At 47.3% G+C, this 12,758-nt stretch overlaps 1 protein-coding gene across 1 annotated transcript in view; it reads right to left on the bottom strand.

The window, feature by feature from the left end:
• Positions 1-12,758, bottom strand: part of LOC126543350 (synaptogenesis protein syg-2-like) — a 961,852-nt gene that overhangs the window by 349,131 nt on the left and 599,963 nt on the right. The gene's annotated exons all lie outside the window — the stretch shown is intronic.

Below are 12,758 nucleotides of genomic sequence, written 5' to 3'. Positions count from 1 at the left end.
TGCACGGTTACAGTTGGGGAGCCATTCATAGAAACATTATCCGGGGCCGTAATTAAGTAAAAATTGTATTCCAATGATGTTCCTATTGGCACATCGTCAGTGGTCCGAATGGCGCTGCGCCCACGTTATGACAAGTATTGACTGGTCGTGAGCGGTAGATGACGAGAAAGGAATAAAATCGTGAAAAAAGAAACGCTTACGTTATACCGTGCCGGTTTCACACATCCTTCTAGTTGAGGTGTCATGATCCTGGTTTGGGTCTTTTCTGTGGGCGATATGCGCTCCAAAGGCGAAACCGTGGAATGCACTAATCATATAGGGTGTTGGAAGGGGACGTGCAAAGGCTATAAAGAACGTCCAGGGGAACATTAGTGCGTTGCGCAATGCAAAACCACACATTTCTTTCCCGCCTTACCACGATGCTGCCATGGTGGCACGGTGTAAGACTAAAGTATGACATAAAAATGAGCAAAGGGAGTAATCTAGCAACGTAAAAATCACTAGATCTGTATAGAAAATTCTTCCATGGCGACATGGGGCTCAGCAAAAATCGTCCGCTTCGTTTCCGTCATGTGATTTTAATCTAACACTTCGCGATCTACTGCGCTTCGTTCTTGCTACTCATTTTCCACCATTACATTAATGTCCATTGGACCACGGCTTCTCTTCCAATACGCACTGTACAGTGATCTCACGATTAACGAAAACGAAAAGAAGAAATTCGCTTCGAATAATAACGATAGTAAGAATGGGGTGTTGTAACGTAACTGAAGAAATAAGTAATGAAGCACCATGTGTATAATTTAAAACATTTGCGATTCGTTGCTCCTACAACTAGAACAAGCTATGACACTCAAACGCGTGTCTCTGTCACAGAAAGCTTTCTAAATCACTTTCCTTTTTTGTGTGGTTTATCATTGTAGATACAAAATAAAGTGCATATTTTAAGAAAATGTTACATTTATACTTATTGGCATGCTTGTAAGCATTCTCCTAAACCTATTACTATTATTACTTTCTGAATATTGCTTCGCGGGTGTTTTATTATGGCGATATTATTATTATTATTTTAACCATTGTCATATCTCTAAATTTTGTAAATAATGCCGTTTTCTTGTCTGTCAGTCATGTAAACTGTTCTTCCTTGTGTTGCACCGTGCTGAATGCGTCACAGGGGCCCAGGACACCGTCAGGGATATTGGATGGCCTTTTGTCCTAGAGCTCCTGGACGTTTGTAACGTTCAAGTAAAAGCTGCACCTGAACCTTACCCAAATGCTAGTTTAAACAATTAAACAAAAAGCCGTGTTGAAGAGATTTGCGTTTTTCCTTATGTTCAGCGTACATCGTGATATTTACCATAAGTGCACTTTTTCATGCTTCTAATTGAAAAACTCAAGTTTACTTTATGCGTGTGTGTGTGTATATATGTGTGTGTTTGTTGTGTGTGGGTGACTATACGCGTAAAGCAGTTTTCTTATTTGTATTGCTCTCAGACTCCAGCGTTGTACAAGGGGCGATAACAGTGTGCTGTCAGGAAGAAGCCGACACCATTACATGTACCAAAGTGGTACACCACAAATTCCACAAGAACTTGAATTATGCTTTGACAAGTTCTAAGCAAGAGAAAGAATACCCCGCCATTTGAAATGGGGGTTTGTTATATTTTATCGTCAGCTTTTAAGGGACGACGGGCTTATGCGACCATCTGTGACTATTAATGTCATTTCTGTAAGACCACACGCGTCAGCGAACTCACCGCAATTTCCTTCTTTTCTTCCCTCCTCTCTCTCCCTGTGATCTTTGTTTTCCCCTTTCCCATTCCCCCGGTGTTGGACGTTATTCCGGACGTTATTCTGATTAACCTCCCTGCCTTCTGCTTTTCTCTTTCCTCCCCCTTGTCGTCAGCGTGTTTTCGCGGCGACACGGGGCGAGCACAAAGAGAGAGAAAGAGACGTAATGAAGAGACGAAAGTAACGCAATATATACAGGGTGTTTCAGCGAACAATTTTCATTATTTTTAATTGCCTGGGGCCGGTCGCACAATTATAGCTGGTCTACTCGATGAAGCGGATATAACTTGCGGAAAAATATTCAAATGCATATTTGATCAATTAACACGAATTCACTAATTAAGTTTCTAATTACCTTATGGCACATATTGCAAGTTACAAATTTTAGCGGGTGAGACTGCAAGACATATCCACCTCAAAAGAACTGGGTGGATGACAGCATTTACGAGATATGCGCCGTCATGTGCCGTTAAACTTGCGGTATAAGTGCACTGTCGTTTCACTTACTTCATTAACAAAAGGTTGTTTTATGCATTGAAGCACAAAAGTAACTGGAATGACAACGCATTTCTCCGCAAAGTTCGGGAATCAGCACTTCAAAGCTGATGTCATCCTGATAATTTGTTCCAAGTGAATCCGCCTTGCGAACACACCGGCAATAATTGGTAAATTGCAATATGTGCCATAAGGTAATTAGCAAAAATAAGAATCAGCGAATTTTGTTAATTAGTCGATTATTAATTTCAAAATATTGTGCAAGTAATGTCCGCCTCTTCGAGCAGAGCAGCACATGGACTAAAATTGTGGTATTTGGCACAGGCAATGTTTTTTTTAATTTGAACATGTTCGATGAAACACCTGGTACATATACGCACAAAAGGCAACCCACGGAGCTTGATTTTATTTTACTAGGATACCACCACTTTCCTCTGCATGACAGCAGTGTGTGTACCTTTTGATTTATACCTTACTGCTTGACCGTTCTGCTTATTGTTATCCTTTCCTGAGAACTAACAATGGTTATTTGCCATGGTGCATGGATCTCCACCCGTCACCCCCCGACTGCACTGTCGGTAAAGGCTCTGTGGATATTGAATAATTAACAAATAAAAAACGTGTATACAAGGAAAACATAATTTACTCTGACACTCTAGGCTCTCACTAGTAATACCTTGGTGATTTACTTTTGCAATATAATGTAAAAAAAAGCGAGAACGATCTAACATAAAAACGTACACAAGCTAATTCTTACTCCGATCTTCCGCGATAAGCTGGGTGTAGAAGGGCGCCCAGTACTGGCATCATTTTTCACGAACGCATCCGTCGAGGCACAAGCCCCTTTCACGTTCTTTGAATAACCAGATTTCAGCGGGTTACTTCAAACAAAAGTATGACAAGGAGCGCTTTGTGAATTGCCGTGATTTCTTGCAATAGTTTTTTTCTTGTAGTTCGATGTGTCCACGACACTAGCGTTTACTTCAGCGATGCATGCTTTACGTGAGGCTTCAAATGCAATAAATGCGAAAGAATCTACAGAGAAACTCGCAATTTCGGACTGCAAGATGCTTCCTTGGAGAAAAATTAGTAATAAATAGAAGGCCAACCTGAACTACGTTCCTTCGGTTGCATGTTTGCACCATGAAAGTATCACCAAGAATGGGAGGCTATTTAGATACAAAGACGGCGAGGTTAATAGGAGTAGTACGGTTGGTGTCCGCTACTGGTGGAATGCGATCGATAGGTTGAAAAGTTAGAGGAGAAAAGAAAGTGTAGGGTGCCGCTTAAAAGAAAGCCCTCAGTGCCACTGAAGGATATTGCTAGGTAGCCCGAATGTGTGTGCTCTAACTTTTTTATATATAAGACGGGCCGGCTAACGTCAGCCAAACTATTAAATGAGAAAAAAATAAAGATTACAAAACATGGAGCAATATACGATTTTAAGACTTACGGTGTTCGGTCGTCACAGGTCCTACGACTCAACGGCGTACGTCTTATAACTGCACCTTACAACATGTTTTTTTCATTATTTTTTTCCGTTTACCAGCTAGGCTAACGTTAGCTCGGACAAACAGTAAACAGTCCCCTGAATTTAAAGGCGCAGGTGCAGGCCAGCAAGTTTTCTTCTTTCCGGTGGACTGCAGACATGAATTGTGAATGAGTGGGGTACGTTGCTATGATTACCTTAATGATGTGGTAACTTATTCAGTAGCTTGAAGCCAAGCGGCCGAATAGCCATTGCTTTGAAATTAGGCACCCCAAGCTAAAGAAGATAGAAGCAATCCCCACCATGGCGTCAGTTGCGATACCGCAAAGAACACGCCACGTGCACTTCCCTTCATCGCCTTCATCTGGCTCATGCCGCCATGTGATTCCACTGAAACGACCAAATTGTAAAATTCCTTCATGTCGGCGTTTTCATTCAATTAGGGCTGCTCATCACCCCTGTGAGCCGAAGAAGACAAGGTGGAGAATTTTACTATATGGCCGAATGTTATGGCTTACAGAATTGCACCCCTGGTCGCACTGAACTTAGCTTGCCTATTGAAGAACTCGGTGTGAGGTGCCCCGATTGAGACATAGCGATCTCGATCACACTGTTCACCAATTATTTGCAGAGTTTACAGCGATATATATATATATATATATATATATATATAGTTACGGCGAAGGGAACGAAGAAGTTGAATTGGACTAGACGAAGACGAAGTCTGGCAGTTGCCTGAACGCCATATACGCCAGTTGTCAATATACGTTATTTTACACTCGTGGGCCTGCTTTCTTCCTCTAACATTTTGGTGGAAGGTGCGGGGTACAATCACGGAACTTCGCAGCGGACGTCACCTACCTGCCGCCACAATGGCAAATCAGCCAACACAAGCGACAACGCCTCAGCAGCCCGTGCGAACGGTCATCCTCACTCATCCGCGGGACCAAGGGACATTTTGTGGCACGGACAACGCTGACGTCGAGGACTTGCTTACGATGTACGAATGAGTGTGCGACAACAACAGCTGGGATCCAACAGTGATGCTAGCAAACGTGATATTTTACCTAAGATGAACTGCGAGGCAATGGTATGACACACACGAAGCTGACCTAACGAGCTGGGATGTCTGCAAAGAAAAAATGCGAGGCCTGTTTGGCAGACCTGTGGCTCGTCAGCTGGCGGCAAAAAAAGAACTTGCGTGTCGCGCTCAAACGTCCACAGAATCTTATGTCGTCTACATACAGGATGTGCTGGCCCTCTGTCGCAAGGCTGATAACAACATGACCGAGGAAGACAAGATTGGTCCCATATTGAAAGGTATTGCAGACGGTGCCTTCAATCTCCTAATGTGCAAGGATTGTGCCACTGTCGATGCAATTATAAAGGAGTGCTGGCGCTTCGAACAAGCGAAGGGCTGCCGCGTCGCTCAAACTTTCGACCGATTGCCCAATACCGCCGCGACATCTTCTTTCGAAGACCCGCCGCGCTTCGTTCAGCCCAGAGGACGGGAAGAAATCAAGCGCATCATTCGCCGTGAGCTTGAGGCCATGGCTCCGGCTACAGTTCGTTCTGATTGTAGGGAAAGCGTGCCCGCTATCTCCCTTATACAAGCGGTCGTTCGGGAGGAAATAGCAAGTTTGGGCATTGCATCTCTCTGCTCGGTCCGCCATACAAACGCCTACCAGATTTCTCCGGCCGCTCGCTCCCAGACGCAAAGCTTTCCGCCCCCTCATCGCAACCCAGCTGACTGGCGCACAGCGGATGATAAACCTATCTGTTTTAATTGTTTCGCTATTGGACAAACCACCTGTCATTGCCGCAACCATTGGTCGTCGCCTCCTCGGTGGTCGTCTCCGAGTCACTACCGCCAAGTACCAGACAATCGTACTTTCGCGCCCTATACGCCGACTAGGAACATCAACGCCAACAGTGCTCCACCAAGATCCAGCCGCTCCCCGTCTCCGCAAGGTGGTAGGTACCGTTCGCCTCTCGTTCACCGCTCTTCGTCCCCTTCTGCTACCGGTCGCTTCTCTTCGGGAAACTAGGCGGTGCAGCTCCCGGAGGTGAAGCTGCAACTCCGAGCCGGCCCACAAATCCTCTGTTGACCCTGCCTACATGTGAAAACCTACTGGACATTGAAGTTGATGGCGTTCCTGTTAGATCTCTCGCTGACACAGGAGCGCAGCTTTCAGTTATGAGCGCTGCTCTCCGCCGAAGGCTCAAAAAGGTTCTGACACCCGCCGTACCGTGCACTGTGCGAGTCGCCGATGGGAGTACTTCGCCTGTCCTTGGAATGTGCACAGCACGTGTGACGACCCGCCGCGGTTGCTCAGTGGCTAAGGTGTTAGGCTGCTGAGCACAAGGTCGCGGGATAGAATCCCGGCCACGGCGGCCGCATTTCGATGGGGGCGAAATGCGAAAACACCCGTGTACTTAGATTTAGGTGCACGTTAAAGAACCCCAGGCGGTCGAAATTTCCGGAGTCCTCCACTACGGCGTGCCTCATAATCAGAAAGTGGTTTTGGCACGTAAAACCCCATAATTAAATAAATTAAATTAGCACGTGTGACCATTGGGGGCCATTATACCGTTGTTCTATTTATCGTCCTTGAAAACTGTACACACGAACTAATTCTCGGCCTCGACTTCCTTTCGAAATACTCTGCCCAAATTGACTGCTCCGCAAGTGTTGTACAGTTGGATCTGCCGCATCCTGCCGACGCAACAACTTGTGCTTCACACCGCTTATGTTCTGCTGAGTTTGCAAGGCTGTATCCACAGGTGGCTACAAATGTCCTCCTGACGCCCTGTCCTCCCGTACCTGATGGCGAGTACGTCGTGTCACCGCTTACTGACGTGGTTTTGTCGCGCAATATTGCCCTACCGAGCACCTTAATCCGGATCCGCGAAAACTGCGCTCGCGTGCCCATCCTCAATTTTGGATTTTCGTCGCATGTGCTGCCCCACGGTATCGCCATAGCGCATATCACTCCTTTGGAAGAATTTGAGATTTCTTCTTTGACCTCTGAATCCTTCGTCAGTACCTACGGACCTTTGTCACCCACTCCTCCGTACTCGACACCTGCGGACGATGTTTCTAAGATGATCGCCCCTGACCTTCCTTCCGAGCAAACAACAGCTCTTCGTCACCTCCTGTCATCTTTTCGGGACATCTTTGATTTGGACGACCGTCCACTTGGCCAGACTTCTGTTGTCACGCATCGCATCAACACCGGTGACGCCAGCCCCATTCATAGGCGGCCAATCGTGTCTCCGCAACAGAAAGTGCCATCATACAGAAAGAAGTAGACAGGATGATGGACAAGGACATCATTGAACCTTCCACTAGCCCGTGGGCATCACCGGTTGTCTTAGTAAAGAAAAAAGACAACTCGTGGCGATTCTGCGTTGACTACTGTCACCTCAACAGGATAACAAAGAAGGATGTTTATCCCCTGCCGCGCATTGATGATGCTCTTGACTGCCTTCACGGATCCCAAACTTTTCATCAATTGACCTCCTCTCCGGCTATTGGCAGATTAGCGTCGATGAGATGGACCGCGAGAAAACGGCCTTCGTCACACCGGACGGTCTGTACCAATTTAAAGTCATGCCGTTTGGATTATGCAATGCGCCAGCTACATTCGAGCGCATGATGGACTCTCTCTTGCGCGGCTTGAAGTGGTCTACATGCCTCTGTTACCTCGACGATGTGATTGTGTTTTCGCCGATTTGAGAGCCACCTGCCGCACCTCACAACCATACTCTTCGTGTTTTGCAGGGCTGGCCTTCAGCTAAACTCCTCCAAGTGCCATTTCGGTCGCCGTGAAATTAACATGCTCGGCCATCTCGTAAACGCCGCCGGAATCCAACCTGATCCACAGAAAGTTCTCGCCGTGCGAAATTTTCCTGTACATTGTTCAACAAACGATGTCCGTAGTTTTCTGGGCTTATGCTCTTATTTCCGGCGGTTTGTGAAAAATTTTGCCGACATCGCTCACCCTCTCACCGACCTTCTTAAGAAAGCCGTCTCTTTCTCTTGGGGACCACTGCAGGAGAAAGCCTTTTCTACCCTGATTGAGCGGCTTACAACTTCCCCAATTCTGTCACACTTTGACCCTTCTGCGCCCACTGAAGTACGAACTGACGCGAGTGGTCATGGCATCGGCGCTGTCCTCGCTCAGCGTCAACAAGGCCAAGACCGTGTCATCGCTTACGCTAGCCGCCTTCTTTCTACGCCCGAGCGAAATTACTCCATTACTGAGAGAGAATGTCTCGCGCTCGTATGGGCGGTCGCGAAATTCCGGCCGTACCTTTTCGGTCGGAGCTTCTGCGTCGTAACCGATCATCACGCCCTCTGCTGGCTCTCCTCTTTGAAGGACCCAACTGGACGACTTGCACGTTGGGCATTGCGTCTACAGGAATATACATTTTCTTTTATGTATAAGTCAGGGCGCCTGCATTAAGACGCTGACTGCCTGTCCCGCAATCCCGTGGATCAACCGGGCGATACCGATGCAGACTCGGACATCAGTGGTCTATCCATCTCCGGCTTCCTACATATTGGCGATGAGCAGCGCAAAGATCCTGTTATTCGAACACTTATGGAACGCCTAAGCTCCTCGCTTATTGACCCGTCCCTCCGGATGTTCACCTTGCACGATGGAACTTTATACCGTCGTAGCGTTCGTCCTGATGGCCCGGAGCTCCTCCTAGTCGTTCCCAAGCACCTTGGACTAGCCGTGCTCCAGCAACTTCACGGCGCTCCTACTGCTGGACATCTGGGCATCACTCGTACATACGACCGCCTGCGGTGCCGCTTCTTCTGGCCCGGCATTTATCGCTCTGTGCGCCGTTATGTCGCTTCTTGCGACCTGTGTCAGCGACGGAAGACGCCTGCTACGCCTCCCGCTGGTTTGCTCCAACCAATTGATATCCCCACAGAGCCTTTCTTTCGTGTGGGCCTAGACCTCCTTGGCCCCTTTCCAATTTCTATCAAAGGCAACAAATGGATTGCTGTAGCAACCGATTATGCCACGAGATATGCCATCGCACGAGCGCTACCAACCAGCTGCGCTACAGATGTCGCCGACTTCTCACTATACGACGTCATCCTGCACCACGGCGCCCCTCGCCAGTTGCTGACGGATCGCGGCCGCTACTTTTTATCGAAGGTCGTCGATGACCTGCTCCGCTCCTGCTCTACAGAACACCAGATTGCTACCGCGTACCACCCTCAAACGAACGGCCTCAGCGAGCGACTCAACCACATGCTAACTGAAATGCTGGCCATGTACGTTTCCGACGATCACCGTGACTGGGAGGTCGCTTTACCATACATCACTTTCGCATACAACTCGTCCCGTCACGACACTGCCGGATTTTCACCATTTTACCTTTTGTATGGCCGCGACCCCACCTTGCCCTTTGACACGTTGCTACCTTCCGCAGTACAATCACCCAGCACTCGTTACGCTCGCGATGCTATTGACTTAGCAGCCCAGGCCCGAGATGTCGCCCGTCATCGCCTCACAGTCTCGCAAGCTTCTCAAAAGCGACGCTTCGACCTTCGGCAACGAGACTACCATTTTTCACCTGGTTCCCTTGTCCTTCTCTGGACGCCTTCACGTCGCGTCGGCTTGTCGGAAAAACTACTTTCCCGGTATTCTGGTCCGTACCAGATCTTACGCCAACTGTCCGACGTGACATACGAGATCGCCCCAGTCGGTCAGCCTTCAGTGCATCGCAACGTCACCAGCGCTGTTGTTCACGTCGCCAGGCTTAAGCCCTATGTCCCCCCATTAAGTGAGCCTCTATAACTTGCACCGGGACGGAGCTACTCCACCGGGAGGGTGATGTTACGGTGAAGGGAACGAAGAAGTTGAATTGGACTAGCCGGGTGCGCGTTTTATCGCGCTTTGCTGGACCAAATAAAAGTTTATTCACTCACTCACTCACTCACTAGACGAAGACGAAGTCGGGCAGTTGCCTGAACGCCATATACGCCAGTTGTAAATATACGTTATTACACTCGGGGGCCTGCTTTCTTCCTGTAACAATATATATATATATATATATATATATATATATATATATATATATAGATATATATATATATATATATATATATATATTTATTTATTTATTTTTAAATCTGTGAGCGTTTTACATCAAGGGCGCGTACCAGCGAATGCTCGGATGGACGTAGCGAGAATCGAAATCGGCCAAATCACGCTGTAATAGACAAGAAAATAGATATGCACAAGCGCACAGGAGCGTATCTGAGTCTATTGTCTTGTCATGCACTAGCATAACCTGTCGCGCCAGCCGTTTGTTCTAAAGAACACCAATCATGTAAAATGTACCACGAAGCCGCCATGGGCACTATCCAAATAAGACTCCGCGACAGCTATGTAACACAATCCCAACACTCCCTCTCTTTCTCTTTCAATAGAGAATACCATATAGTAATGTCGCGCATACACACAGGTGCGATTTTAGTAACCGCGAAATAAAGGGCCACGGCGACCAGCTGCTGCTGTGGCCCTCTTTAACAGCAAAGAACAACACAGCATGCTCGCGTGTTACGCACAGACCCAGAAAGGCGATCGGCGCCTTTCTGCCTGCAGGTGGTCACCATGGATGTCAACTAATTTATCAATAAGCGCTCCGGTGCTTTCTAAGCTGTATCGGCTACCTAAAATATGAGTTTGCCGTGAGTGGCGCTGCGTAGACGTTTCCAGCAACACCATTCGTTGATCAGGCCTAACGGCAATCCCGTCGTCCCATTCCTGTGTTTCATTCTTTTTTCGTGAACTGTCGTGCACGCATTTGAGCCAGCAAGCACGCCATTTAGCCATTGATGGAATCGCGTGCTTCCAGGCGCAAGTACGTACACGCAATTTCGCTATTGACACAATTGCTCGCGCCACCGAAGTGCCATTGGCAGTCATAAAAAAGCACCACTGCAAAGTTACCTTGGGCCGACATATATGAAACTGCATTCACTCTTCACTATAGAATCGGCCAAAACATTATACTACAGACGGTGCGCGGCCCCGTAGAGGTTCGCAAGTATACGCAGACCTTAGAGTTAATAACTGGGGTTCGTTTGAATACACTAGAAGAAAAGTTAGGATCGAAGGGAAGCGCAGAAAACCAGAGATAGCGGCGTGCATTGGCGAGAACAGCTACCAGTCCTTTATTGGCTGTACCCAGCAGAGCTTTAGCACAGAAGTTACGAGAACTACGCCACCTCGAGTGTCTTTTCAGGTCACATAGGCACATAAACAGATCAACAGCGGGCGAACAAGGGAAACCTCAAGCAAACTATTTGTTACTCTTACCTTGTGGAAAAGTTGGCTGCAGCCTGCAGGCTTCCATTATTCGCCCAACGTTCACCAATTCACGTCTAGGCCATCGTGGAACCCCTTTGCTTTGTTAGTACGAGCTCATGCGAGTACATATTTGTACTTTTAAATTCTGACAACACAAACAGTTCGCAGGCAGATGGAGACAACGGTGAGCGAATTGAGTCAAGCTGGACCCAGATTTTCGTCAAGTAGGCTTGTTTTCGTCAGGGCAACAATTGATTTCCTTGGGAGCGTTGTATACGTAGATGACAGTGTCCCCCCCCCCCCCCCCATTCTTTAAGAGGCGAGGAGCAGATGTCAGTAAAGAGAGTCCGGTTAGGGGAATACTTATTGGTCGAGTTGGTACGGGTTCATCTTGGCCGAAATGGCGCTAGAGGCCACGAAACATAGGACTAGACAAATAGACAAGTGTGCCACGTAATTTGAGCAAAGCATTAAAAGTATGCAAATGCCACGTAGCCGGACAAAACAGAGATAATATTGTTTGCTGTCGCTTGCAGATACGCAGATTATTTTTTAAATTCCGCCTAATTGTATAATTAGTCTTAATCAATAAATAAACTTCTCAAACATTATAATTAGATGAGAAGTGTCAAAGAAGAACTTGTAAAGCAACATGAAAAGCTCCCGATACAGCTTTCTGTTGCTCAATACGTGCTGCATAAAATTTTTCGAGCGTGAAAGAGGTCCGCAAATACAAGCAAAATTGCCACGCGATTGGCCGCTCAAGACACTTTGCGTGTATTTGCGGGCTGCTTTCACGCACGGCAAAACACTTTTATGCAGCCCGTATTGAGCAACAGAACGCTCAAAAATTAAATGCGTCAGGAAAATCAGAAAGTATGACTTACGAACCACCTACAGACATGATATGGTCGGATTGTAATTTGAATATACGAGAAAACATCATTCTTTGATACGGAAACTCAAACGCAAACAACTTCTCCAGCATTTCTACCATTCATAGAGTGGCGCGCCGGCTTCATTGCAATGCCATACAGATGGCGCTCGTCTCGGCGCATCTGCGGCGCACGCAAGAGGCTACGTTTCTACCAGAAAGCTGGCCTTCGCCAGCGTTTCATGGTAAGCATTAAAGGTACATAAGGTGCAGTAGCCGGGAAGCATCAGAAGTAGTCAGGGGTCTTTGAATGCTAGCGCATTTCATTCTTATAGGCGAAGCTTAAGCGTCCTCGAAATTTTTCTGCTGGGAGTGAGAGGTTTGATTTCCCCATCGCACACGAGAATCGTCTTTTTGTTTAAGGGGTACTGCAAAGATGTAAGACAAGAGCCTTACCTACTTTCTGCCAAGTGCCTTGAATTATCCAAGGAATGGTTCGGATTTGAAAGCCTTCTAAAATGCGGAGCGGCTGCTCTTCCTCGCACTACGACTGCGACTTCTGCTGCACGACTTTTCTCCACTAGCGTGGTGGAGAGAACAAAGCGTGGATAGAGAATGAAAGCGCACGAAAAGCCCACATTAGTATTCGCGTTTTATTGCGATAGCAAGTATATGGACATTCTAGGCGCATTTCTGCTGTTGCCGTTATCGTCGACGTCGCTGGGATGTTTCGTCCACACGTGATAACATCGTCGCCGCGCACCGTGTG

This window comes from Dermacentor andersoni, chromosome 1 (genome assembly GCF_023375885.2).
Source record: "Dermacentor andersoni chromosome 1, qqDerAnde1_hic_scaffold, whole genome shotgun sequence".
Classification (NCBI taxonomy): Eukaryota; Metazoa; Arthropoda; class Arachnida; order Ixodida; family Ixodidae; genus Dermacentor; species Dermacentor andersoni.
The sequence above is the reverse complement of the archived record's forward strand: the minus strand, read 5'-3'. Positions and strand labels throughout refer to the sequence as shown.